This window comes from Symsagittifera roscoffensis, chromosome 10 (assembly GCF_963678635.1).
Source record: "Symsagittifera roscoffensis chromosome 10, txSymRosc1.1, whole genome shotgun sequence".
NCBI lineage: Eukaryota > Metazoa > Xenacoelomorpha > Acoela > Convolutidae > Symsagittifera > Symsagittifera roscoffensis.
Window position 1 is genome coordinate 1,370,934 of NC_087071.1, and position 23,780 is coordinate 1,394,713.

Consider the following 23,780-nt stretch of genomic DNA (forward strand, 5'->3'; position numbering starts at 1 on the left):
AATAAGGGAGATAACTTTTGGGGTCTTTGAGTTATAGCCTTTTGAATTTCGGTGATGTCAAAAAGTTAAGCCCAATCGAGCCTGGTGAATTGAGCGAACGGCCATAACTTGCCCAAAACTTTTAAAAATTCCAATCTTTATCATTTGGATCATATGATCATGGTCAAATCTTGGGGGACTGAGAAAATGAACCGATTTCGTCGGTCAAACACAAAGTTATAAGCTTTTGAAATCTCGGTGATGCCAAAAAGTTTAGCCTAATCAAATGTGGTGCAAAAATTTTCAATGGGTCAAATTTTGGCCAAAACAACAGAAAACCGAAAAATTTTTTTTTGCAGTATCAATTTTGTGAAAAATCAGCTGCTGATAGGCCAAAAATAATGGAGATAACTTTTGGGGTCTCTGTGAATGTGCGGCTATGTTGTCATAGATGGTCATCCAAGACACCCTGTACACGCTCCGTAGGTTTTGACCAGCTGATTTGGCCAAAAGACACATTGGGTCAAAAAAATTCCAAACATTGTCAATTTTCAAAATTTTGTTTGAAATGCATAAATTATAACGTGAGCGTGTAAACTTTTACATGGTATAAGAGCATATTTTTACTCTCGCGCGAGGGCGAGTGTTTTAAAAGTAATGTACATAGACATATGCTAGTCAGGATATAAATGAAAGCGGAGTAACTCAAATGCCTACGACCATACCATGTTGAATGCACCGGTTCTCGTCCGATCACCGAAATTCAAAAGGCTATAACTCAAAGCTTAAATTTTCAAAATTTTTGTTTTTTTTTTCCGTTCAAAGTTCATTTTTTTCATCTCGTTTCATAAATTTCAAATCAGGAAAATTCCAACGAGCCCAAAACGACGTTTGTAGCTTGAGTGTACGTGGAGTAATCATCAGTTGAAAATTTGGGGGGACCCGAATTTCGGCCATTTTGGACGAAAATTGGCCTAAAATCTAACTTTTAAGTTAGTGCATTTTTTTTCTTGCATTTTTTAAGAGAATTGTACGACGTTTGTAGCTTAAGTGTACGTGGAGTAATCATCAGTTGAAAATTTGGGGGGACCCGAATTTCGGCCATTTTGGACGAAAGTTGGCCTAAAATCTAATTTTTAAGTTAGTGCAATTTTTTTAAAGAGAATTGGGCTACCCTCCGCTGTCGCAGAGTGCATTCAAAGAAAACTTATCAAATCGATTTGAATACTTACCTATTTAATAAGTTTATCACAACAATTAGGCTAAAAGCAACTGACAGTATCCTGGCTGGTATTGAATCATATGCCACTTACAGTGAATGTGCGGCTATCTTGTCATAGATGGTCATCCAAGACACCCTGTACACGCTCCGTAGGTTTTGACCAGCTGATTTGGCCAAAAGACACATTGGGTCAAAAAAATTCCAAACATTGTCAATTTTCAAAATTTTGTTTGAAATGCATAAATTATAACGTGAGCGTGTAAACTTTTACATGGTATAAGAGCATATTTTTACTCTCGCGCGAGGGCGAGTGTTTTAAAAGTAATGTACATTGACATATGCTAGTCAGGATATAAATGAAAGCGGAGTAACTCAAATGCCTACGACCATACCATGTTGAATGCACCGGTTCTCGTCCGATCACCGAAATTCAAAAGGCTATAACTCAAAGCTTAAATTTTCAAAATTTTTGTTTTTTTTTCCGTTCAAAGTTCATTTTTTTCATCTCGTTTCATAAATTTCAAATCAGGAAAATTCCAACGAGCCCAAAACGATGTTTGTAGCTTAAGTGTACGTGGAGTAATCATCAGTTGAAAATTTGGGGGGACCCGAATTTCGGCCATTTTGGACGAAAATTGACCTAAACTCTAACTTTTAAGTTAGTGCAAATTTTCTTCTTGCATTTTTAAAGAGAATTGGGCTGCCTTCCGCTGTCGCAGAGTACATTCAAAGAAAACTTATCAAATAGATTTGAATACTTACCTATTTAATAAGTTTATCACAACAATTAGGCTAAAAGCAACTGACAGTATCCTGGCTGGTATTCAATCATATGCCACTTACAGTGAATGAGCGGCTATCATGTCATAGATGGTCATCCAAGACACCCTGTAGACGCTCCGTAGGTTTTGACCAGCTGATTTGGCCAAAAGACACATTGGGTCAAAAAAATTCCAAACATTGTCAATTTTCAAAATTTTGTTTGAAATGAATACATTATAACGTGAGCGTGTAAACTTTTACATGGTATGAGAGCATATTTTTACTCTCGCGCGAGGGCGAGTGTTTTAAAAGTAATGTACATAGACATATGCTAGTCAGGATATAAATGAAAGCGGAGTAACTCAAATGCCTACGACCATACCATGTTGAATGCACCGGTTCTCGTCCGATCACCGAAGTTAAGCAACATTAGGCCTGGTTAGTACTTGGATGGGAGACCGCCTGGGAACACCAGGTGTTGTAGGCTTTTATTTAAAGCAAAAGTATTTCTTTTACTTTTAAACGCTAAGAGTTATTGCTGTTTAAATTCGGTGATGTCAAAAAGTTAAGCCTAATCGAGCGTGGTGCAAAAATTTTCAATGGGTCAAATTTTGGCCAAACCAACAGAAAACCGAAAAATTTCTTTTGCAGTATCAATTTTGTGTACAATCAGCTGCTGATAGGCCAAAAATAATGGAGATAACTTTTGGGGTCTTTGAGTTATAGCCTTTTGAATTTCGGTGATGTCAAAAAGTTAAGCCCAATCGAGCCTGGTGAATTGCGCGAACGGCCATAACTTGCCCAAAAATTTTAAAATTTTCAAATTTTTTTGTTTGGATCATAAGATCATGATCAAATCTTGGGGGACTGAGAAAATGAACCGATTTCGTCGGTCAAACACAAAGTTATAAGCTTTTCAAATCTCGGTGATGCCAAAAAATTAAGCCTAATCGAGCGTGGTTCAAAAAATGAAATTTTCAAAATTTTTGTTTTTTTTTCGTTCAAAGTTCAATTTTTTCATCACGTTTCATAAATTTCTGCTCAGGAAAATTCCAACGAGCTCAAAACGACGTTTGTAGCTCAAGTGTACGTGGAGTAATCATCAGTTGAAAATTTGGGGGGACCCGAGTTTCGGCCATTTTGGACGAAAATTGGCCTAAAATCTAACTTTTAAGTTAGTGCAATTTTTTCTTGCATTTTTTAAGAGAATTGTACGACGTTTGTAGCTTAAGTGTACGTGGAGTAATCATCAGTTGAAAATTTGGGGGGACCCGAATTTCGGCCATTTTGGACGAAAATTGGCCTAAAATCTAATTTTTAAGTTAGTGCAATTTTTTTAAAGAGAATTGGGCTACCCTCCGCTGTCGCAGAGTGCATTCAAAGAAAACTTATCAAATCGATTTGAATACTTACCTATTTAATAAGTTTATCACAACAATTAGGCTAAAAGCAACTGACAGTATCCTGGCTGGTATTCAATCATATGCCACTTACAGTGAATGTGCGGCTATCTTGTCATAGATGGTCATCCAAGACACCCTGTACACGCTCCGTAGGTTTTGACCAGCTGATTTGGCCAAAAGACACATTGGGTCAAAAAAATTCCAAACATTGTCAATTTTCAAAATTTTGTTTGAAATGCATAAATTATAACGTGAGCGTGTAAACTTTTACATGGTATAAGAGCATATTTTTACTCTCGCGCGAGGGCGAGTGTTTTAAAAGTAATGTACATAGACATATGCTAGTCAGGATATAAATGAAAGCGGAGTAACTCAAATGCCTACGACCATACCATGTTGAATGCACCGGTTCTCGTCCGATCACCGAAATTCAAAAGGCTATAACTCAAAGCTTAAATTTTCAAAATTTTTGTTTTTTTTTTCCGTTCAAAGTTCATTTTTTTCATCTCGTTTCATAAATTTCAAATCAGGAAAATTCCAACGAGCCCAAAACGACGTTTGTAGCTTAAGTGCACGTGGAGTAATCATCAGTTGAAAATTTGGGGGGACCCGAATTTCGGCCATTTTGGACGAAAATTGGCATAAAATCTAATTTTTAAGTTAGTGCAATTTTTTTAAAGAGAATTGGGCTACCCTCCGCTGTCGCAGAGTGCATTCAAAGAAAACTTATCAAATCGATTTGAATACTTACCTATTTAATAAGTTTATCACAACAATTAGGCTAAAAGCAACTGACAGTATCCTGGCTGGTATTCAATCATATGCCACTTACAGTGAATTTGCGGCTATCTTGTCATAGATGGTCATCCAAGACACCCTGTACACGCTCCGTAGGTTTTGACCAGCTGATTTGGCCAAAAGACACATTGGGTCAAAAAAATTCCAAACATTGTCAATTTTCAAAATTTTGTTTGAAATGCATAAATTATAACGTGAGCGTGTAAATTTTACATGGTATAAGAGCATATTTTTACTCTCGCGCGAGGGCGAGTGTTTTAAAAGTAATGTACATAGACATATGCTAGTCAGGATATAAATGAAAGCGGAGTAACTCAAATGCCTACGACCATACCATGTTGAATGCACCGGTTCTCGTCCGATCACCGAAATTCAAAAGGCTATAACTCAAAGCTTAAATTTTCAAAATTTTTGTTTTTTTTTCCGTTCAAAGCTCATTTTTTTCATCTCGTTTCATAAATTTCAAAACAGGAAAATTCCAACGAGCCCAAAACGACGTTTGTAGCTTAAGTGTACGTGGAGTAATCATCAGTTGAAAATTTGGGGGGACCCGAATTTCGGCCATTTTGGACGAAAATTGGCCTAAAATCTAACTTTTAAGTTAGTGCAATTTTTCTTCTTGCATTTTTAAAGAGAATTGGGCTGCCTTCCGCTGTCGCAGAGTACATTCAAAGAAAACTTATCAAATAGATTTGAATACTTACCTATTTAATCAGTTTATCACAACAATTAGGCTAAAAGCAACTGACAGTATCCTGGCTGGTATTCAATCATATGCCACTTACAGTGAATGAGCGGCTATCATGTCATAGATGGTCATCCAAGACACCCTGTAGACGCTCCGTAGGTTTTGACCAGCTGATTTGGCCATAAAGCTCATTGGGTCAAAAAAATTCCAAACATTGTCAATTTTCAAAATTTTGTTTGAAATGCATAAATTATAACGTGAGCGTGTAAACTTTTACATGGTATAAGAGCATATTTTTACTCTGACGCGAGGGCGAGTGTTTTAAAAGTAATGTACATAGACATATGCTAGTCAGGATATAAATGAAAGCGGAGTAACTCAAATGCCTACGACCATACCATGTTGAATGCACCGGTTCTCGTCCGATCACCGAAGTTAAGCAACATTGGGCCTGGTTAGTACTTGGATGGGAGACCGCCTGGGAACACCAGGTGTTGTAGGCTTTTATTTAAAGCAAAAGTATTTCTTTTACCTTTATACGCTAAGAGTTATTGCTGTTTAAAGTTCGGTGATGTCAAAAAGTTAAGCCTACTCGAGCGTGGTGCAAAAATTTTCAATGGGTCAAATTTTGGCCAAAACAACAGAAAACCGAAAAGTTTCTTTTGCAGTATCAATTTTGTGTACAATCAGTTGCTGATAGGTCAAAAATAATGGAGATAACTTTTGGGATCTTTGAGTTATAGCCTTTTGAATTTCGGTGATTTCAAAAAGTTAAGCCCAATCGAGCCTGGTGAATTGCGCGAACTGCCATAACTTGCCAAAAATTTTTAAAACTTCCAAATTTTATTATTTGGATCATAAGATCATGGTCGAATATTGGTGGACTGAGAAAATGAACCGATTTCGTCGGTCCAACACAAAGTTATAAGCTTTTGAAATCTCGGTGATGCCAAAAAATTAAGCCTAATCGAGCGTGGTGCAAAAAAAAGAAATTTTCAAAATCTTTGGTTTTTTTTTCATTCAAAGTTCATTTTTTCATCTTGTTTCAAAAGTTTCAGCTCAGTAAAATTCCAACGAGCCCAAAACGACGTTTGTAGCTTAAGTGTACGTGGAGTAATCATCAGTTGAAATTTTGGGGGGACCCTAATTTCGACCATTTTGGACGAAAATTGGCCTAAAATCTAACTTTTAAGTTAGTGCAACTTTTTTCTTGCAATTTTTAAGAGAATTAGGCTGCTTTCCGCTGTCGCAGAGTGCATTCAAAGAAAACTTATCAAATAGATTTGAATACTTACCTATTTAATACGTTTATCACAACAATTAGGCTAAAAGCAACTGACAGTATCCTGGCTGATATTCAATCATATGCCACTTACAGTGAATGAGCGGCTATCATGTCATAGATAGTCATCCAAGACACCCTGTAGACGCTCCGTAGGTTTTGACCAGCTGATTTGGCCATAAAGCTCATTGGGTCAAAAAAATTCCAAACATTGTCAATTTTCAAAATTTTGTTTGAAATGCATAAATTATAACGTGAGCGTGTAAACTTTTACATGGTATAAGAGCATATTTTTACTCTGACGCGAGGGCGAGTGTTTTAAAAGTATTGTACATAGACATGTGCTAGTCAGGATATAAATGAAAGCGGAGTAACTCAAATGCCTACGACCATACCATGTTGAATGCACCGGTTCTCGTCCGATCACCGAAGTTAAGCAACATTGGGCCTGGTTAGTACTTGGATGGGAGACCGCCTGGGAACACCAGGTGTTGTAGGCTTTTATTTAAAGCAAAAGTATTTCTTTTACCTTTATACGCTAAGAGTTATTGCTGTTTAAAGTTCGGTGATGTCAAAAAGTTAAGCCTACTCGAGCGTGGTGCAAAAATTTTCAATGGGTCAAATTTTGGCCAAAACAACAGAAAACCGAAAAGTTTCTTTTGCAGTATCAATTTTGTGTACAATCAGTTGCTGATAGGTCAAAAATAATGGAGATAACTTTCGGGATCTTTGAGTTATAGCCTTTTGAATTTCGGTGATGTCAAAAAGTTAAGCCCAATCGAGCCTGGTGAATTGCGCGAACTGCCATAACTTGCCAAAAATTTTTAAAACTTCCAAATTTTATTATTTGGATCATAAGATCATGGTCGAATATTGGTGGACTGAGAAAATGAACCGATTTCGTCGGTCCAACACAAAGTTATAAGCTTTTGAAATCTCGGTGATGCCAAAAAATTAAGCCTAATCGAGCGTGGTGCAAAAAAAAGAAATTTTCAAAATCTTTGGTTTTTTTTTTCATTCAAAGTTCATTTTTTCATCTTGTTTCAAAAGTTTCAGCTCAGGAAAATTCCAACGAGCCCAAAACGACGTTTGTAGCTTAAGTGTACGTGGAGTAATCATCAGTTGAAATTTTGGGGGGACCCTAATTTCGGCCATTTTGGACGAAAATTGGCCTAAAATCTAACTTTTAAGTTAGTGCAACTTTTTTTCTTGCAATTTTTAAGAGAATTAGGCTGCCTTCCGCTGTCGCAGAGTGCATTCAAAGAAAACTTATCAAATAGATTTGAATAATTACCTATTTAATAAATTTATCACAACAATTAGGCTAAAAGCAACTGACAGTATCCTGGCTGGTATTCAATCATATGCCACTTACAGTGAATGTGCGGCTATCATGTCATAGATGGTCATCCAAGACACCTTGTACACGCTCCGTAGGTTTTGACCAGCTGATTTGGCCGTAAAACACATTGGGCCAAAAAAATCCAAACAATGTCAATTTTCAAAATTTTGTTTGAAATGCATAAATTATAACGTGAGCGTGTAAACTTTACATGATATAAGAGCATAATTTTACTCTCACGCGAGGGCGAGTGTTTTAAAAGTAATGTACATAGACATATGCTAGTCAGGATATAAATGAAAGCGGAGTAACTCAAATGCCTACGACCATACCATGTTGAATGCACCGGTTCTCGTCCGATCACCGAAGTTAAGCAACATTGGGCCTGGTTAGTACTTGGATGAGGGACCGCCTGGGAACACCAGGTGATGTAGGCTTTTATTTAAAGCAAAAGTTTTTCTTTTACTTTTATACGCTAAGAATTATTGCTGTTTAAAGTTCGGTGATGTCAAAAAGTTAAGCCTAATCGAGCGTGGTGCCAAAATTTTCAATGGGTCAAATTTTGGCCAAAACAACAGAAAACCGAAAAATTTCTTTTGCAGTATCAATTTTGTGTACAATCAGTTGCTGATAGGTCAAAAATAATGGAAATAACTTTTGGGATCTTTGAGTTATTGCCTTTTGAATTTCGGTGATGTCAAAAAGTTAAGCCCAATCGAGCCTGGTGAATTGCGCGAACGGCCATAACTTGCCAAAAAGTTTTAAAACTTCCAAATTTTATTATTTGGATCATAAAATCATGGTCAAATAATGGTGGACTGAGAAAATGAACCGATTTCGTCGGTCCAACACAAAGTTATAAGCTTTTGAAATCTCGGTGATGCCAAAAAATTAAGCCTAATCGAGCGTGGTGCAAAAAATGAAATTTTCAAAATCTTTGGTTTTTTTTCGTTCAAAGTTCATTTTTTTCATCTTGTTTCCAATTTTTCAGCTCAGGAAAATTCCAACGAGCCCAAAACGACGTTTGTAGCTTGAGTGTACGTGGAGTAATCATCAGTTGAAATTTTGGGGGGACCCTAGTTTCGGCCATTTTGGACGATAATTGGCCTAAAATCTAACTTTTAAGTAAGTGCAACTTTTTTTCTTGCAATTTTTAAGAAAATTAGGCTGCTTTCCGCTGTCGCAGAGTGCATTCAAAGAAAATTTATCAAATAAATTTGAATACTTACCTATTTAATAAGTTTATCACAACAATTAGGCTAAAAGCAACTGACAGTATCCTGGCTGGTATTCAATCATATGCCACTTAGAGTGAATGTGCGGCTATCATGTCATAGATGGTCATCCAAGACACCCTGTACACGCTCCGTAGGTTTTGACCAGCTGATTTGGCCATGAAACACATTGGGACAAAAAAATTCCAAACATTGTCAATTTTCAAAATTTTGTTTTAAATGCATAAATTTTAACGTGAGCGTGTAAACTTTCACATGGTATAAGAGCATATTTTTACTCTCGCGCGAGGACGAGTGTTTTAAAAGTAATGTACATAGACAAATGCTAGTCAGGATATAAATGAAAGCGGAGTAACTCAAATGCCTACGACCATACCATGTTGAATGCACCGGTTCTCGTCCGATCACCGAAGTTAAGCAACATTGGGCCTGGTTAGTACTTGGATGGGAGACCGCCTGGGAACACCAGGTGTTATAGGCTTTTTTTAAAGCCAAATGTATTTCTTTTACTTTTGTACGCTAAGAGTTATTGCCGTTTAAAGTTCGGTGATGTCAAAAAGTTAAGCCTAATCGAGCGTGGTGCAAAAATTTTCAATGGGTCAAATTTTGGCCAAAACAACAGAAAACCGAAAAATTTCTTTTGCAGTATCAATTTTGTGTACAATCAGCTGCTGATAGGCCATAAATAAAGGAGATAACTTTTGGGGTCTTTCAGTTATAGCCTTTTGAATTTCGGTGATTCCAAAAAGTTAAGCCTAATCGAGCGTGGTGCAAAGAATGAAATTTTCAAAATTTTTGTGTTTTTTTTTCGTTCAAAATTCGTTTTTTCATCTCGTTTCATAATTTTCAGCTCAAGACAATTCCAACGAGCTCAAATTGACGTTTGTAGCTTACGTGTACGTGGAGTAATCATCAGTTGAAAATTTGGGGGGATCCGAATTTCTGCAATTTTTGACGAAAATTGGCCTAAAATCTAACTTTTAAGTCAGTGCAACTTTTTTTAAGGAGAATTGGGCTGTCCTTCGCTGTCGCAGATTGCATTCAAAGAAAAATTATCAAATAGATTTGAATACTTACCTATTTAATAAGTTTATCACAACAATTAGGCTAAAAGCAACTGACAGAATCCTGGCTGGTATTCAATCATATGCCACTTACAGTGAATGTGCAACTATCATGTCATAGATGGTCATCCAAGACACCCTGTACTCGCTCCGTAGGTTTTGACCAGCTGATTTGGCCATAAAACACATTGGGTCAAAAAAATTCCAAACATTGTCAATTTTCAAAATTTTGTTTGAATGCATAAATTATAACGTGAGCGTGTAAACTTTTTCATGATATAAGAGCATATTTTTACTCTCGCGCGAGGCCGAATGATTTAAAAGTAATGTACATAGGCATATGCTAGTCAGGATATAAATGAAAGCGGAGTAACTCAAATTTCTACGACCATACCATGTTGAATGCACCGGTTCTCGTCCGATCACCGAAGTTAAGCAACATTGGGCCTGGTTAGTACTTGGATGGGAGACCGCCTGGGAACACCAGGTGTTGTAGCCTTTTATTTAAAGCAAAGGTATTTCTTTTACTTTTATACGCTAAGAGTTATTGCTGTTTAAAGTTCGGTGATGTCAAAAAGTTAAGCCTAATCGAGCGTGGTGCAAAAATTTTCAATGGTTCAAATTTTGGCCAAAACAACAGAAAACCGAAAAATTTCTTTTGCAGTATCAATTTTGTGTACAATCAGCTGCTGATAGGACAAAAATAATGGAGATGACTTTTGGGGTCTTTGAGTTATAGCCTTTTGAATTTCGGTGATGTCAAAAAGTTAAGCCCAATCGAGCCTGGTGAATTGCGCGAACGGCCATAACTTGCCCAAAATTTTTAAAATTTCCAAATTTTATTATTTGGATCATAGGATCCTGGTCAAATCTTGGGCGACTGAGAAAATGAACCGATTTGGTCGGTCCAACACAAAGTTCTAAGCTTTTGAAATCTCGGTGATGCCAAAAAGTTAAGCCTAATCGAGCGTGGTGCAAAAAATGAAATTTTCAATTTTTTTTGTTTTTTTTTTGTTGAAAGTTCATTTTTTCATCTTGTTTCATAAATTTAAGCTCAGGAAAATTCCAACGAGCCCAAAACGACGTTTGTAGCTTAAGTGTACGTGGAGTAATCATCAGTTGAAAATTTGGGGGGACCCGAATTTCGGCCAGTTTGGACGAAAATTGGCCTAAAATCTAACTTTTAAGTTAGTGCAACTTTTTTTCTTGCAATTTTAAAGAGAATTAGGCTGCCCTCCGCTGTCGCAGAGTGCATTCAAAGAAAACTTATCAAATAGATTTGAATAATTACCTATTTAATAAGTTTATCACAACAATTAGGCTAAAAGCAACTGACAGTATCCTGGCTGGTATTCAATCATATGCCACTTACAGTGAGTGTGCGGCTATCATGTCATAGATGGTCATCCAAGACACCCTGTACACGCTCCGTAGGTTTTGACCAGCTGATTTGGCCATAAAACACATAGTGTCAAAAAAATTCCAAACAGTGTCAATTTTCAAAATTTTGTTTGAAATGCATAATTTATAACGTGAGCGTGTAAACTTTTACATGGTATAAGCTCATTTTTTTTACTCTCGCGCGAGGGCGAGTGTTTTAAAAGTAATGTACATAAATGAAAGCGGAGTAACTCAGATGCCTACGACCATACCATGTTGAATGCACCGGTTCTCGTCCGATCACCGAAGTTAAGCAACATTGGGCCTGGTTAGTACTTGGATGGGAGACCGCCTGGGAACACCAGGTGTTGTAGGCTTTTATTTAAAGCAAAAGTATTTCTTTTACTTTTATACGCTAAGAGTTATTGCTGTTTAAAGTTCGGTGATGTCAAAAAGTTAAGCCTAATCGAGCGTGGTGCAAAAATTTTCAATGGGTCAAATTTTGGCCAAAACAACAGAAAACCGAAAAATTTCTTTTGCAGTATTAATTTTGCGTACAAGCAGCTGCTAATAGGCCAAAAATATTGGAGATAACTTTTTGGGTCTTTGAGTTATAGCCTTTTGAGTTTCGGTGATGTCAAAAAGTTAAGCCCAATCGAGCCTGGTGAATTGCGCGAACGGCTATAACTTGCCCAAAAATTTTAAAATTTCAAATTTTATTATTTGGATCATAAGATCATGGTTAAATCTTGGGGACTGAGGAAATGAACCAATTTCGTCAGTCCAACACAAAGTTATAAGCTTTTGAAATCTCGGTGATGCCAAAAAGTTAAGCCTAATCGAGCGTGGTGCAACAAATGAAATTTTCAAAATTTTTGCTTTTTTCGTTCAAAGTTCATTTTTTTCATCTCGTTCCGTAAATTTCAGCTCAGGAAAATTCCAACGAGCCCAAAACGACGTTTGTAGCTTAAGTGTACGTGGAGTAATCATCAGTTGAAAAATTGGGGTGACCCGAATTTCGGCCATTTTGGACGAAAATTCGCCTAAAATCTAATTTTTAAGTTAGTGCAATTTTTTTAAGATAATTGGGCTGCCCTCCGCTGTCGCAGAGTGCATTCAAAGTAAACTTATCAAATAGATTTGAATACTTACCTATTTAATAAATTTATCACAACAATTAGGCTAAAAGCAACTGACAGTATCCTGGCTGGTATTCAATCAAATGCCACTTACAGTGAATGCGCGGCTATCATGTCATAGATGGTCATCCAAGACACCCTTTACACGCTCCGTAGGTTTTGACCAGCTGATTTGGCCATAAAACACATTGGGTCAAAAAAATTCCAAACATTGTCAATTTTCAAAATTTTGTTTGAAATGCATAAATTATAACGTGAGCGTGTAAACTTTTACATGGTATAAGAGCATATTTTTACTCTCGCGCGAGGGCGAGTGTTTTAAAATTAATGTACTTAAATGAAAGCGGAGTAACTCAAATGCCTACGACCATACCATGTTGAATGCACCGGTTCTCGTCCGATCACCGAAGTTAAGCAACATTGGGCCTGGTTAGTACTTGGATGGGAGACCGCCTGGGAACACCAGGTGTTGTAGGCTTTTATTTAAAGCAAAAGTGTTTCTTTTACTTTTTTACGCTAAGAGTTATTGCTGTTTAAAGTTCGATGATGTCAAAAAGTTAAGCCTAATCGAGCGTGGTGCAAAAATTTTCAATGGGTCAAATTTTGGCCAAAACAACAGAAAACCGAAAAATTGCTTTTGCAGTATCAATTTTGCGTACAATCAGCTGCTGATAGGCCAAAAATATTGAAGATAACTTTTTGGGTCTTTGAGTTATAGCCTTTTCAGTTTCGGTGATGTCAAAAAGTTAAGACCAATCGAGCCTGGTGAATTGCGCGAACGGCCATAACTTGCCCAAAAATTTTAAAACCTCCAATTTTTATTATCTGGATCATAAGATCATGGTCAAATCTTGGGGGACTGAAAAAATGAACCAATTTCGTCGGTCCAACACAAAGTTATGAGCTTTTGAAATCTCGGTGATGCCAAAAAGTTAAGCCTAATCGAGCGTGGTGCAAAAAATGAAATTTTCAAAATTTTTGCTTTTTTCGTTCAAAGTTACTTTTTTTCATCTTGTTCCGAAAATTTCAGCTCAGGAAAATTCCAACGAGCCCAAAACAACGTTTGTAGCTTAAGTGTACGTGGAGTAATCATCAGTTGAAAATTTGGGGGGACCCGAATTTTGGCCATTTTGGACGAAAATTGGCCTAAAATCTAACTTTTAAGTTAGTGCAATTTTTTTTAAAGATAATTGGGCTGCCCTCCGCTGTCGCAGAGTGCATTCAAAGAAAACTTATCAAATAGATTTGAATACTTACCTATTTAATAAAATTATCACAACAATTAGGATAAAAGCAACTGACAGTATCCTGGCTGGTATTCAATCATATGCCACTTACAGTGAATGCGCGTCTATCATGTCATAGATGGTCACCCAAGACACCCTGTTTACGCTCCGTAGGTTTTGATCAGCTGATTTGGCCATAAAACACATTGGGTCAAAAAATTCCAAACATTGTCAATTTTCAAAATTTTGTTTGAAATGCATAAATTATAACGTGAGCGTGTAAACTTTTACATGGTATAAGAGCATATTTTTACTCTCGCGCGAGGGCGAGTGTTTTAAAAGTAGTGTACTTAGACATATGCTAGTCACGATATAAATGAAAGCGGAGTAACTCAAATGCCTACGACCATACCATGTTGAATCCACCCGTTCTCGTCCGATCACCGAAGTTAAGCAACATTGGGCCTGGTTAGTACTTGGATGGGAGACCGCCTGGGAACGCCAGTTGTTGTAGGCTTTTATTTAAAGCAAAAGTATTTCTTTTACTTTTTAACGCTAAGAGTAATTGCTGTTTAAAGTTCGGTGATGTCAAAAAGTTAAGCCTATTCGATCATGGTGCAAAAATTTTCAATGGGTCAAATTTTGGCCAAAACAACAGAAAACCGAAAATTTCATTTGCAGTATCAATTTTGTGTACAATCAGCTGCTGATAGGCCAAAAAAATGGAGATAACTTTTGGGGTCTTTGAGTTATAGCCTTTTGAATTTCGGTGATGTCAAAAAGTTAAGCCCAATCGAGCCTGGTGAATTGCGCGAACGGCCATAACTTGCCCAAAAATTTTAAAATTTCCAAAATTTATTATTTGGATCATAAGATCATAGCCAAATCTTGGGGGACTGAGAAAATGAACCGAGTTCGTCGGTCCAACACGAAGTTATAAGCTTTTGAAATCTCGGTGATTCCAAAAAGTTAAGCCTAATCGAGCGTGGTGCAAAAAATGAAATTTTCAAAATTTTTGGTTTTTTTCATTCAATGTTCATTTTTTCATCTTGTATCAAAATTTCCAGCTCAGGAAAACTCCAACGAGCCCAAAACGACGTTTGTAGCTTAAGTGTACGTGGAGTAATCATCAGTTGAAAATTTGGGGGGACCTGAATTTCGGCCATTTTGGACGAAAATTGGCCTAAAATCTAACTTTTAAGTTAGTGCAATTTTTTTGTCTTGCATTTTTTAAGAGAATTTGGCTGCCCTCCGCTGTCGCAGAGTGCATTCAAAGAAAACGTATCAAATAGATTTGAATACTTAAGTATTTAATAAGTTTATCACAACAATTAGGCTTTCAAATAATTTATTAACGATGGTAATTACAAATTACAAAAAAGGAAAGCAATTAGTTACACATATTTAGTTACAGTTAGCAGAACAAATACGACATGAAATGTAATATAATACACCATGAAGATAATCATTTTATGGAATGGAACCAAGTTTTTTGAGATATTCGGATGTATCTTGACACCATGATGATATCAGCTTAGCTACAATGTATTTCATGCCTATTACATTTTCTTCAACAAGCAGATCTTTTATTGAATTGAAATTAAGTTTTTATTTAAAAGTAGAGCAGTTTTCACAAGCGAAAAACAAATGTTGCATGGTTTCGAACTCTCTTTCACAAGAGTAACAATGGGGGTGGTCCACCAAATTTTTAATCCATTTCCTGGGCTTATCCAGATAACTGTTTAAGAAAAATAAGTAGAGAATGTTTTTATCTAGAGGGGTGAACTTTTTATGTTTCCATATTTTGGTTAGGAATTGAAAAATCAAAGATTTGTCTGATAGATTAAGATCCGGGTAGAAATTCGCAATTTTTCTAGCTATAACCTTCGTTTTTTAATTTGGAAGCATCAACTCTGCATAAAGACTAGATATGTTTATCTTCATAGGACCAATTACTTTTCCATTTTGAACTAGCTGAAAACTATTTCGAGCAAACTCGAGAATGAAAATGTTTTTTTTTAATTAAGAAATTTTTGAAGGATCTGAAAATCTTAGATTTTTTGAAGTAGATCACTTCTTTGTTGCTACCCAAGGTATTAAGTAGGGATACCATGTCGAAAAATTTTGCAGCCGCAATATAAAAATTTAAATTTTTGAAGCCTGTGCCTCCATTATTGAATGGAAGGTATAAGGTCTGCTTGTTGATTGAATGTTTTCCTCAAAGCCATACACTGTTAATCCATCTCATTTCTAACCTATCAATGAAAGTTTTTGTCAACTCCAAGTGCCTCATCACATATACGAGTCTTGAGGTCACAAAAGTCTCAATATTCAAGCTTCGCGCCCGGAGAGTCATACATTTTAAGCTGAATTTAGCTGAATTATTAATCGTATCTTCCAATATCTTGGTTTTAATTTTCAATGAATCATTCAAGCTTAAGCGTATGCCTAATAATTTAAGGGCTGATTCTTTCTTCAACTGTTTAGGCACGAAACCTAAACTCAGAACTTTGGTTTTATCTACATTTACAGCAAGTTTTGATACCAAATTGAACTTATTGATTTCATCAAGTAAATTTCCGATACAAGCGCGTTTAATGAAAACACTAATATCATCGGCGTAGGCCACAATTTTAAGTGCTTGGTTGGATTTGATAGAATTATTATAGCGTATGGCTTGGAGTAAAGGTTCCGTTCTTAAAATGAACAAAAGCGCCGAAAGAGGGCATCCTTGTTTATTCCCATTGTCGACTCTAATTGATCGTGATAGGTAGCCACCTATTTCTATCATCGCTTTGGTATCAGTATATATGATGGATATCAAAGAAGTTATGATTTCTGGACAGCCTGTGGCTGTTAAAACGTTCAAAATGTAATCACGGTCCATACGGTCAAAAGCCTTACTGAAATCGATGGCTACCACACAATTAGATTTTCCGAGTTTTTCTTGAGCTAATCTAGCCCTAATTATGGCTGTATGAATACTGCGCTTTGGCAAATAAGCAAGTTGATGTTTGCGTATTAGATTATTTAAAGGGTCTCTTAAACGAGATGCCAGAACATGGGAAAGAATTTTGAGATCAGTGTTAAGGAGGCTTATTGGTCGGAACTCGTCCACATTTAAAGTGTTTTCAATTTTTGGGATGAGTTTTATTATTGAAATGAGAAACGACCTAGGTGCCGCTTTATTGTAGCACATCGAGTTAAATAATTCAGCGAGCAACGGAGCGAAAAAATTTGAGTGGTTTTTATACAAGTCTGAAGTAAGACCATCAGATCCAGGTGCGCTATTTTTATTTAATTTATTTATAGCTTGCTTCGCTTCCTCTTCACCTATTGGCGAATTATTAAACATTTTGGTAATTTTCTTTATTTTTTTTTGAATTCCGCAGCTCAAAAACATTCAAAAGCTCCTCCCTGGGTGTGTAGTTGGCGTCAGCAACCGTTTTCTTTATAGTAAATAATAATAAGTAAAAGCTCGAGAATTCGTTCAAAATTTCATCAATGTCATAGGAAATTTCACCACTTTTCAGCTTTATTTGCTTAATACTTTTATTAACTTTGAAGTAACTTAGCAGTGATTTAAGCGCACCCGAATCACCATGGTTGAGGTCCAAATAAAATCCACGAATGGACTTAAATTTGGTCCTCAAGTCCATCTCATCTCGGAGAGAAGAGTAAGGACAGTTGGCCTTTCTAGAGGCCAACTGGGGCTGTCTGGTTGTCTCTGAATTGATGGAATGTATATCTGCAGGCGCACTACTTTGTATGTAGGGGGCGTTATCTTTGTTCAATTGTCTATGGCCATTAATGCATAAAAAATGCAACCAGTCACGAAGTCTGGCTTTAAATTTGTCCCTGATAATGGCAGTTTCAGAGACTCATCAGACAGCCCCTGGAGTGTTTCTACCAGTTCTGAAGGCTTATTGTGCTCTCTAACTACGTTATAATTCAATTTCCAGTAACTTCGGCCATTTACAAGCATAAAATCTTGAAAATTTGAAAAACATGCATGTAATGCATTATGGTCGCTATAATTTGTGTATAATGTAGTCAAGGTCGTTATTTCGTCACTTTCAGTGCTAAAAATGTAGTCTAGACGCCATTCGGATTTTGATTTTTGGTCAAAGCATCCAATTGATTTGAAAATGTTGCAAATTATGTGATATCTTTGGACCCGCCGGTCACTACGATGTAATGCAAGATTGCATAATTCAGAACTTGATCGGCAGTTAAAATCACCCCCAACCAAAATCAATGTATCTCTCCGTTGTTCGGCTAATTTGTTAGCTAGGCCAGTAAGGACTGAGTAGTCCTTGCTGAGGGGATTGATATATATATAGAGCAGTAAATGCTGCCAGATTCTGACTCTTTCAGAGCCAAATCCATCTGGCTTTGGTAAAAACTCTGAATTTTCCATTTATTAAGTAAACCTCCTGAGTTTTTTTGGCTGCATGGCTGGATTAGATAATTCAATTTATAGCTGGTCAAAATGGCCTTATGCTTTGAGCTTAATAGATACAATTTTGTTTCTTGTAACGCTATAACGTATTCATGATGTAATTTCCCCCCCCCCATGTTTTGGTTATTCAGGTCAACCAGGATGCCTAGAAATTTGAGGTGATTACCTAGACATACTACAGTTTAATGTATAAAGGTACGTCATGACTAGATTATGAGTCTGTTGGAAATAATTTTGCATGCGAATTTGAAAAGTTAAAGATAGCCGGTTTCATAATGTTATTCGGGGTTCTATGAGTAAAGACCTGATGGGGTTTTAATATCACCACCACCAAAATCAACGTATCTCCCCGTTGCCTATCATGCTTTCTAGTGGGGATTGATGCAAATGGAGCAGTATATACTGCCAGATTCTGACTTTGTCAAAGCCGAATCTTTTCGGATTTGGTAAAATCTCTGAAAATTCCAGTTTTCGGTTGATAAAAAGTCAAAATTTCTAACTTACACTGTTTGCATGTTTGGAATGAATTATACAGTTTAAAATTGATCAAGATGGCGTTTTCTTTTAAGCTTAATACATACAGTTTTGATTCTGGAAATGCTATAACGTAGTCATGTCGTACTTTTCTTTCAAAATTTGGCTTGCTGAGGTCAATATAGAAGCAATTCATACTGATGTGGTCCTATAACCTCTAGGACGTTCTGAAAACAGGCACGTCTTGACTAAGTTATAAATTTTCCTATGCAAATCGCATAAAAAGTTACTAATTTCGTCTTAGCCGTTATTACGATGCAAGTCAAGGTTAAATGAACCAGTAAGTGATGTCTTGCATTACCCATCCCCAAGAAAACTTTCTCGTCTCTCCGGTGTCCAGTCAAACAATTGACTAGACCACCAAGGTCTGAAAAGACTTTGCTGAGGAGATTGACATACCTCTTGCAGCAAACGTTGCATGATTCAAAAATTTTAAAGGTCAAAGCATTTTGACTTTCAAAAAATGTGTCAAAATTCCAATTAAGGGTAAAAAATGTAGACAATAGTACTGAACTATGCAAACTGTCTGTCTGGAGTTTAAAGCTCAGACCTCTATTAACGAAAAAGACTGTTTTTTTAGAGGTTAGAGCGTCTAGTTTTTTAAATTTTAGACCTAAAATGTAGTGTTTATGCGACGTTTTCCCACGTTCTGGCTTTCTTTTTGGAACAAGGATGCCTAGAGGTTTCAGCTTCTCAGTGAAACCGCTGCTCTTTAGAATTTTAAAGCACAACATTATGAAAAAGTTTATGTCTGAGAAGTTTTTAGACTCGATACCTGTTGTTCTGTTTTTTTGCAGTTTTGATGGAGTCTGCTTCTCCGCGTCTGGGCTGCTGTGTCGTCTCTGTGATTTCTGGTGGCTGAACGCCCCACTCCTTTTGAGGCTACTGCGCGCCTTCATCACATACCAGTCCTCCTCATCCATTCGGCCCTCAGAGGCCGGAGTCCCATCAGCAGAATTGCTTGTGGCCAAATCAGATGTCGTCTGGTTGACCTCTGGTGGTTGTTGTCTCCTGATCCGACACCAGGAATCATAATGACCAATATAAGGCTTTTTCTCTTCCTTGCATAGACTGCAGGAATGAATTGACGGGACATGCGCGTTGAAGGCTAGATCGAGCCATTTGAATGGCCGAGTTTTGACAGCGTTGAACGACCACTGCCTCAGGTCAGTTTCAGCGCTCTCATTGGGGATTCTGATAATGGCCGAAGCTTTACCATTGAAGAATCTCCCCTGTCCACACTTCTCGCGTTGACGTGTAACTTCTCCCTCCACTTGAACTGTTGGGGGGAGCTGCAGGGCTTCGAGGACTGCCTCATCGTCACAAAGCCCGGGCACCTGGTTCATGCATAGTATGGCCGTCTTTGGAAACCCGGTTGGATCGTATCTCCAGAAGTGGTCACCCGTTAGGAAGATAGTTTTGTCAAGGAGCTGCAGTCCTTCTGTCTTCATGATGTTCAAGTCGTCCTCCGCCTCAGTTGGAGCGATAACGATTAAAGAATGTAATCTTTTTTCTTTGACAGTAGAGAAAGCTTTGGAGATGGTAATTTGATCTCGATGATGGGGTTTAAAGGAGGACAAGATGTCAACAATGGTTTTTTGAGGCAGCTTCGAAATTAGCATTAGACTTGAAATGTTCTTTTGTAAAGGGAGGAATGATGGTCATTTTTAAGATTGAAGTGACTTTAATATGAGGTCTTGCAATGCCCTCAGCGAGAACTTCAGAGAAAGAAGGCGACTGGCTATCAGCCATGTCCAAAAGTAAGTAATGCGTGGAAAACAATGCAAATTTATCTTCAGTTTAATCTCAGTAACAAAAGAAAAGTAATTTTGGTATAATCACGAGCCAAAATATCACAACAATTAGGCTAAAAGCAACTGACAGTATCCTGGCTGGTATTCAATCATATGCCACTTACAGTGAATGTGCGGCTATCACATCATAGATGGTCATCCAAGACACCCTGTACACGCTCCGTAGGTTTTGACCAGCTGATTTGGCAATAAAACACATTGGGTCAAAAAAATTCCAAACATTGTCAATTTTCAAAAAAATTTTTGAAATGCATAAATTATAACGTGAGCGTGTAAACTTTTACATGGTATAAAAGCATATTTTTACTCTCGCGCGAGGGCGAGTGTTTTGAAGTAATGTACATAGACATATGCTAGTCAGGATATAAATGAAAGCGGAGTAACTCAAATGCCTACGACCATACCATGTTGAATGCACCGGTTCTCGTCCGATCACCGAAGTTAAGCAACATTGGGCCTGGTTTGTACTTGGATGGGAGACCGCCTGGGAACACCAGGTGTTGTAGGCTTTTATTTAAAGCAAAAGTATTTCTTTTACTTTTATACGCTAATAGTTATTATTATTATTATAAGAGTTATGTCGCAGAGTGCATTCAAAGAAAACTTATCAGATAGATTTGAAAACTTACCTATTTAATAAGTTTATCACAACAATTAGGCTAAAAGCAACTGACAGCATCTTGGCTGGTATTCAATCATATGCCACTTACAGTGAATGTGCGGCTATCATGTCATAGATGGTCATCCAAGACACCCTGTACACGCTCCGTAGGTTTTGACCAGCTGATTTGGCCATAAAACACATTGGATCAAAAAAAATCCAAACAAGGTCAATTTTCAAAATTTTGTTTGAAATGCATAAGTTATAACGTGAGCGTGCAAAATTTTACATGGTACAAGAGCATAATTTTACTCTCGCGCGAGGGCGAGTGTTTTAAAAGTAAAATACATAGACATATGCTAGTCAGGATATAAATGAAAGCGGAGTAACTCAAATGTCTACGACCATACCATGTTGAATGCACCGGTTCTCGTCCGATCACCGAAGTTAAGCAACATTGGGCCTGGTTAGTACTTGGATGGGAGACCGACTAGGAACACCAGGTGTTGTAGGCTTTTATTTAAAGCAAAAGTATTTAATTTTTACTTTTATACGCTAAGAGTTATGATTATTATTATAAGAGTTATGTCGCAGAGTACATTCAAAGAAAACTTATCAAATAGATTTAAATACTTACCTATTTATTAAGTTTATCACAACAATTAGGCTAAAAGCAACTGACAGCATCTTGGCTGGTATTCAAACATATGCCACTTACAGTGAATGTGCGGCTATCATGTCATAGATGGTCATCCACGACACCCTGTACACGCTCCGTAGGTTTTGACCAGCTCGTTTGGCCATAAAACACATTGGGTCAAAAAAAATTCCAAACATTGTCAATTTTCAAAATTTTGTTTGAAATGCATACATTATAACGTGAGCGTGTAAACTTTTACATGGTATAAGAGCATATTTTCACGCTCGCGCGAGGGCGAGTGTTTTAAAAGTAATGTACATAGACATATGCTAGTCAGGATATAAATGAAAGCGGAGTAACTCAAATGCCTACGACCATACCATGTTGAATGCACCGGTTCTCGTCCAATCACCGAAGTTAAGCAACATTGGGCCTGGTTAGTACTTGGATGGGAGACCGCCTGGGAACACCAGGTGTTGTAGGCTTTTTTTAAAGCAAAAATACTTCTTTTTCTTTTATACGCTAAGAGTTATTGCTGTTTAAATTTCGGTCATGTCAAATAGTTAAGCCTAATCGAGCGTGGTGCAAAATTTTTCAATGGGTCAAATTTTGGCCAAAACACAGAAAACCGAAAAATTTCTTTTGCAGTATCAATTTTGTGTACAATCAGCTGCTGATAGGCCACAAATAATGGAGATAACTTTTGGGGTCTTTGAGTTATAGCCTTTTGAATTTCGGTGATGTCAAAAAGTTAAGCCCAATCGAGCCTGTTGAATTGCGCGAACAGCCATAACTTGCCCAAAATTATTAAAAAATCTAAATTTTATTATTTGGATCATAAGATCATGATCAAATCTTGGGGGACTGAGAAAATAAACCGATTTTGTCGTTCCAACACAAAGTTCTAAGCTTTTGAAATCTCGGTGATGCCAAAAAGTTAAGCCTAATCGAGCGTGGTGCAAAAAATGAAATTTTCAAAATTTTCGTTTTTTTTTTCGTTCAAAGTTCATTGTTTTTCATCTTGTTTCATAAATTTAAGATCAGGAAAATTCCAACGAGCTCAAAACGACGTTTGTAGCTTAAGTGTACGTGGAGTAATCATCAGTTGAAAATTTGGGGGGACCCGAATTTCGGCCATTTTGGACGAAAATTGGCCTAAAATCTAACTTTTAAGTTAGTGCAATTTTTTTATTGCTTTTTTTAAGAGAATTGAGCTGCCCATCATTGTCGCAGAGTGCATTCAAAGAAAACTTATCAAATAGATTTGAATACTTACCTATTTAATAAATTTATCACAACAATTAGGCTAAAAGCAACTGACAGTATCCTGGCTGGTATTCAATCATATGCCACTTACAGTGAATGTGCGGCTATAATGTCATAGATGGTCATTCAAGACACCCTGTACACGCTCCGTAGGTTTTGAACAGCTGATTTGGCCATAAAACACATTGGGTCGAAAAATTCCAAACCTTGTCAATTTTCAAAATTTTGTTTGAAATGCATAAATTATAACGTGAGCGTGTAAACTTTTACATGGTATAAGAGCATATTTTTACTCTCGCGCGAGGGCGAGTGTTTTAAAAGTAATGTACTTAGACATATGCTAGTCAGGTTATAAATGAAAGCGGAGTAACTCAAATGCCTACGACCATACCATGTTGAATGCACCGGTTCTCGTCCGATCACCGAAGTTAAGCAACATTGGACCTGGTTAGTACTTGGATGGGAGACCGCCAGGGAACACCAGGTGTTGTAGGCTTTTATTTAAATCAAAAGTGTTTCTTTTACTTTTATAAGCTAAGAGTTATTGCTGTTTAAAGTTCGGTGATGTCAAAAAGTAAAGCCTAATCGAGCGTGGTCCAAAAATTTTCAATGGGTCAAATTTTGGCCAAAACAACAGAAAACCGAAAACTTTCTTTTGCAGTATCAATTTTGTGTACAATCAGCTGCTGATAGGCCAAAAATAACGAAGATAACTTTTGGGGTCTTTGAGTTATAGCCTTTTGAATTTTGGTGATGTCAAAAAGTTAAGCCCAATCGAGCCTGGTGAATTGCGCGAACGGCCATAACTTGCCCAAAAATTTTTAAATTTTCAAATTTTATTATTTTGATCATAAGATCACGGTCAAATATTGGGGGACTGAGAAAAAGAACCGATTTCGTCGGTCCAACACAAAGTTATAAGCTTTTGAAGTCTCGGTGATGC

The 23,780-nt window shown here is 37.1% G+C and overlaps 13 non-coding genes across 13 annotated transcripts; all 13 read left to right on the forward strand.

Moving 5' to 3' along the window:
• The first annotated feature begins 2,331 nt into the window (after nt 1-2,331).
• LOC134855697 (5S ribosomal RNA) lies at nt 2,332-2,450 on the forward strand. The gene has a single exon (XR_010164556.1). It is a non-coding gene; the product is annotated as a 5S ribosomal RNA (ribosomal RNA).
• Nucleotides 2,451-5,236: 2,786 nt separating this feature from the next.
• On the forward strand, nt 5,237-5,355 carry LOC134855673 (5S ribosomal RNA). The gene has a single exon (XR_010164532.1). It is a non-coding gene; the product is annotated as a 5S ribosomal RNA (ribosomal RNA).
• A 1,160-nt stretch (nt 5,356-6,515) lies between these two features.
• Nucleotides 6,516-6,634, forward strand: LOC134855783 (5S ribosomal RNA). Its single transcript, XR_010164632.1, has one exon. It is a non-coding gene; the product is annotated as a 5S ribosomal RNA (ribosomal RNA).
• A 1,160-nt stretch (nt 6,635-7,794) lies between these two features.
• Nucleotides 7,795-7,913, forward strand: LOC134855720 (5S ribosomal RNA). The gene has a single exon (XR_010164578.1). It is a non-coding gene; the product is annotated as a 5S ribosomal RNA (ribosomal RNA).
• Nucleotides 7,914-9,073: 1,160 nt separating this feature from the next.
• Nucleotides 9,074-9,192, forward strand: LOC134855694 (5S ribosomal RNA). The gene has a single exon (XR_010164553.1). It is a non-coding gene; the product is annotated as a 5S ribosomal RNA (ribosomal RNA).
• A 963-nt stretch (nt 9,193-10,155) lies between these two features.
• On the forward strand, nt 10,156-10,274 carry LOC134855705 (5S ribosomal RNA). Its single transcript, XR_010164564.1, has one exon. It is a non-coding gene; the product is annotated as a 5S ribosomal RNA (ribosomal RNA).
• Nucleotides 10,275-11,413: 1,139 nt separating this feature from the next.
• LOC134855821 (5S ribosomal RNA) lies at nt 11,414-11,532 on the forward strand. Its single transcript, XR_010164664.1, has one exon. It is a non-coding gene; the product is annotated as a 5S ribosomal RNA (ribosomal RNA).
• Nucleotides 11,533-12,653: 1,121 nt separating this feature from the next.
• On the forward strand, nt 12,654-12,772 carry LOC134855833 (5S ribosomal RNA). The gene has a single exon (XR_010164675.1). It is a non-coding gene; the product is annotated as a 5S ribosomal RNA (ribosomal RNA).
• A 1,146-nt stretch (nt 12,773-13,918) lies between these two features.
• On the forward strand, nt 13,919-14,037 carry LOC134855746 (5S ribosomal RNA). The gene has a single exon (XR_010164602.1). It is a non-coding gene; the product is annotated as a 5S ribosomal RNA (ribosomal RNA).
• A 6,683-nt stretch (nt 14,038-20,720) lies between these two features.
• On the forward strand, nt 20,721-20,839 carry LOC134855845 (5S ribosomal RNA). The gene has a single exon (XR_010164687.1). It is a non-coding gene; the product is annotated as a 5S ribosomal RNA (ribosomal RNA).
• A 488-nt stretch (nt 20,840-21,327) lies between these two features.
• Nucleotides 21,328-21,446, forward strand: LOC134855706 (5S ribosomal RNA). Its single transcript, XR_010164565.1, has one exon. It is a non-coding gene; the product is annotated as a 5S ribosomal RNA (ribosomal RNA).
• A 491-nt stretch (nt 21,447-21,937) lies between these two features.
• LOC134855703 (5S ribosomal RNA) lies at nt 21,938-22,056 on the forward strand. Its single transcript, XR_010164562.1, has one exon. It is a non-coding gene; the product is annotated as a 5S ribosomal RNA (ribosomal RNA).
• A 1,158-nt stretch (nt 22,057-23,214) lies between these two features.
• On the forward strand, nt 23,215-23,333 carry LOC134855698 (5S ribosomal RNA). Its single transcript, XR_010164557.1, has one exon. It is a non-coding gene; the product is annotated as a 5S ribosomal RNA (ribosomal RNA).
• The last annotated feature ends 447 nt before the right edge of the window (nt 23,334-23,780 follow it).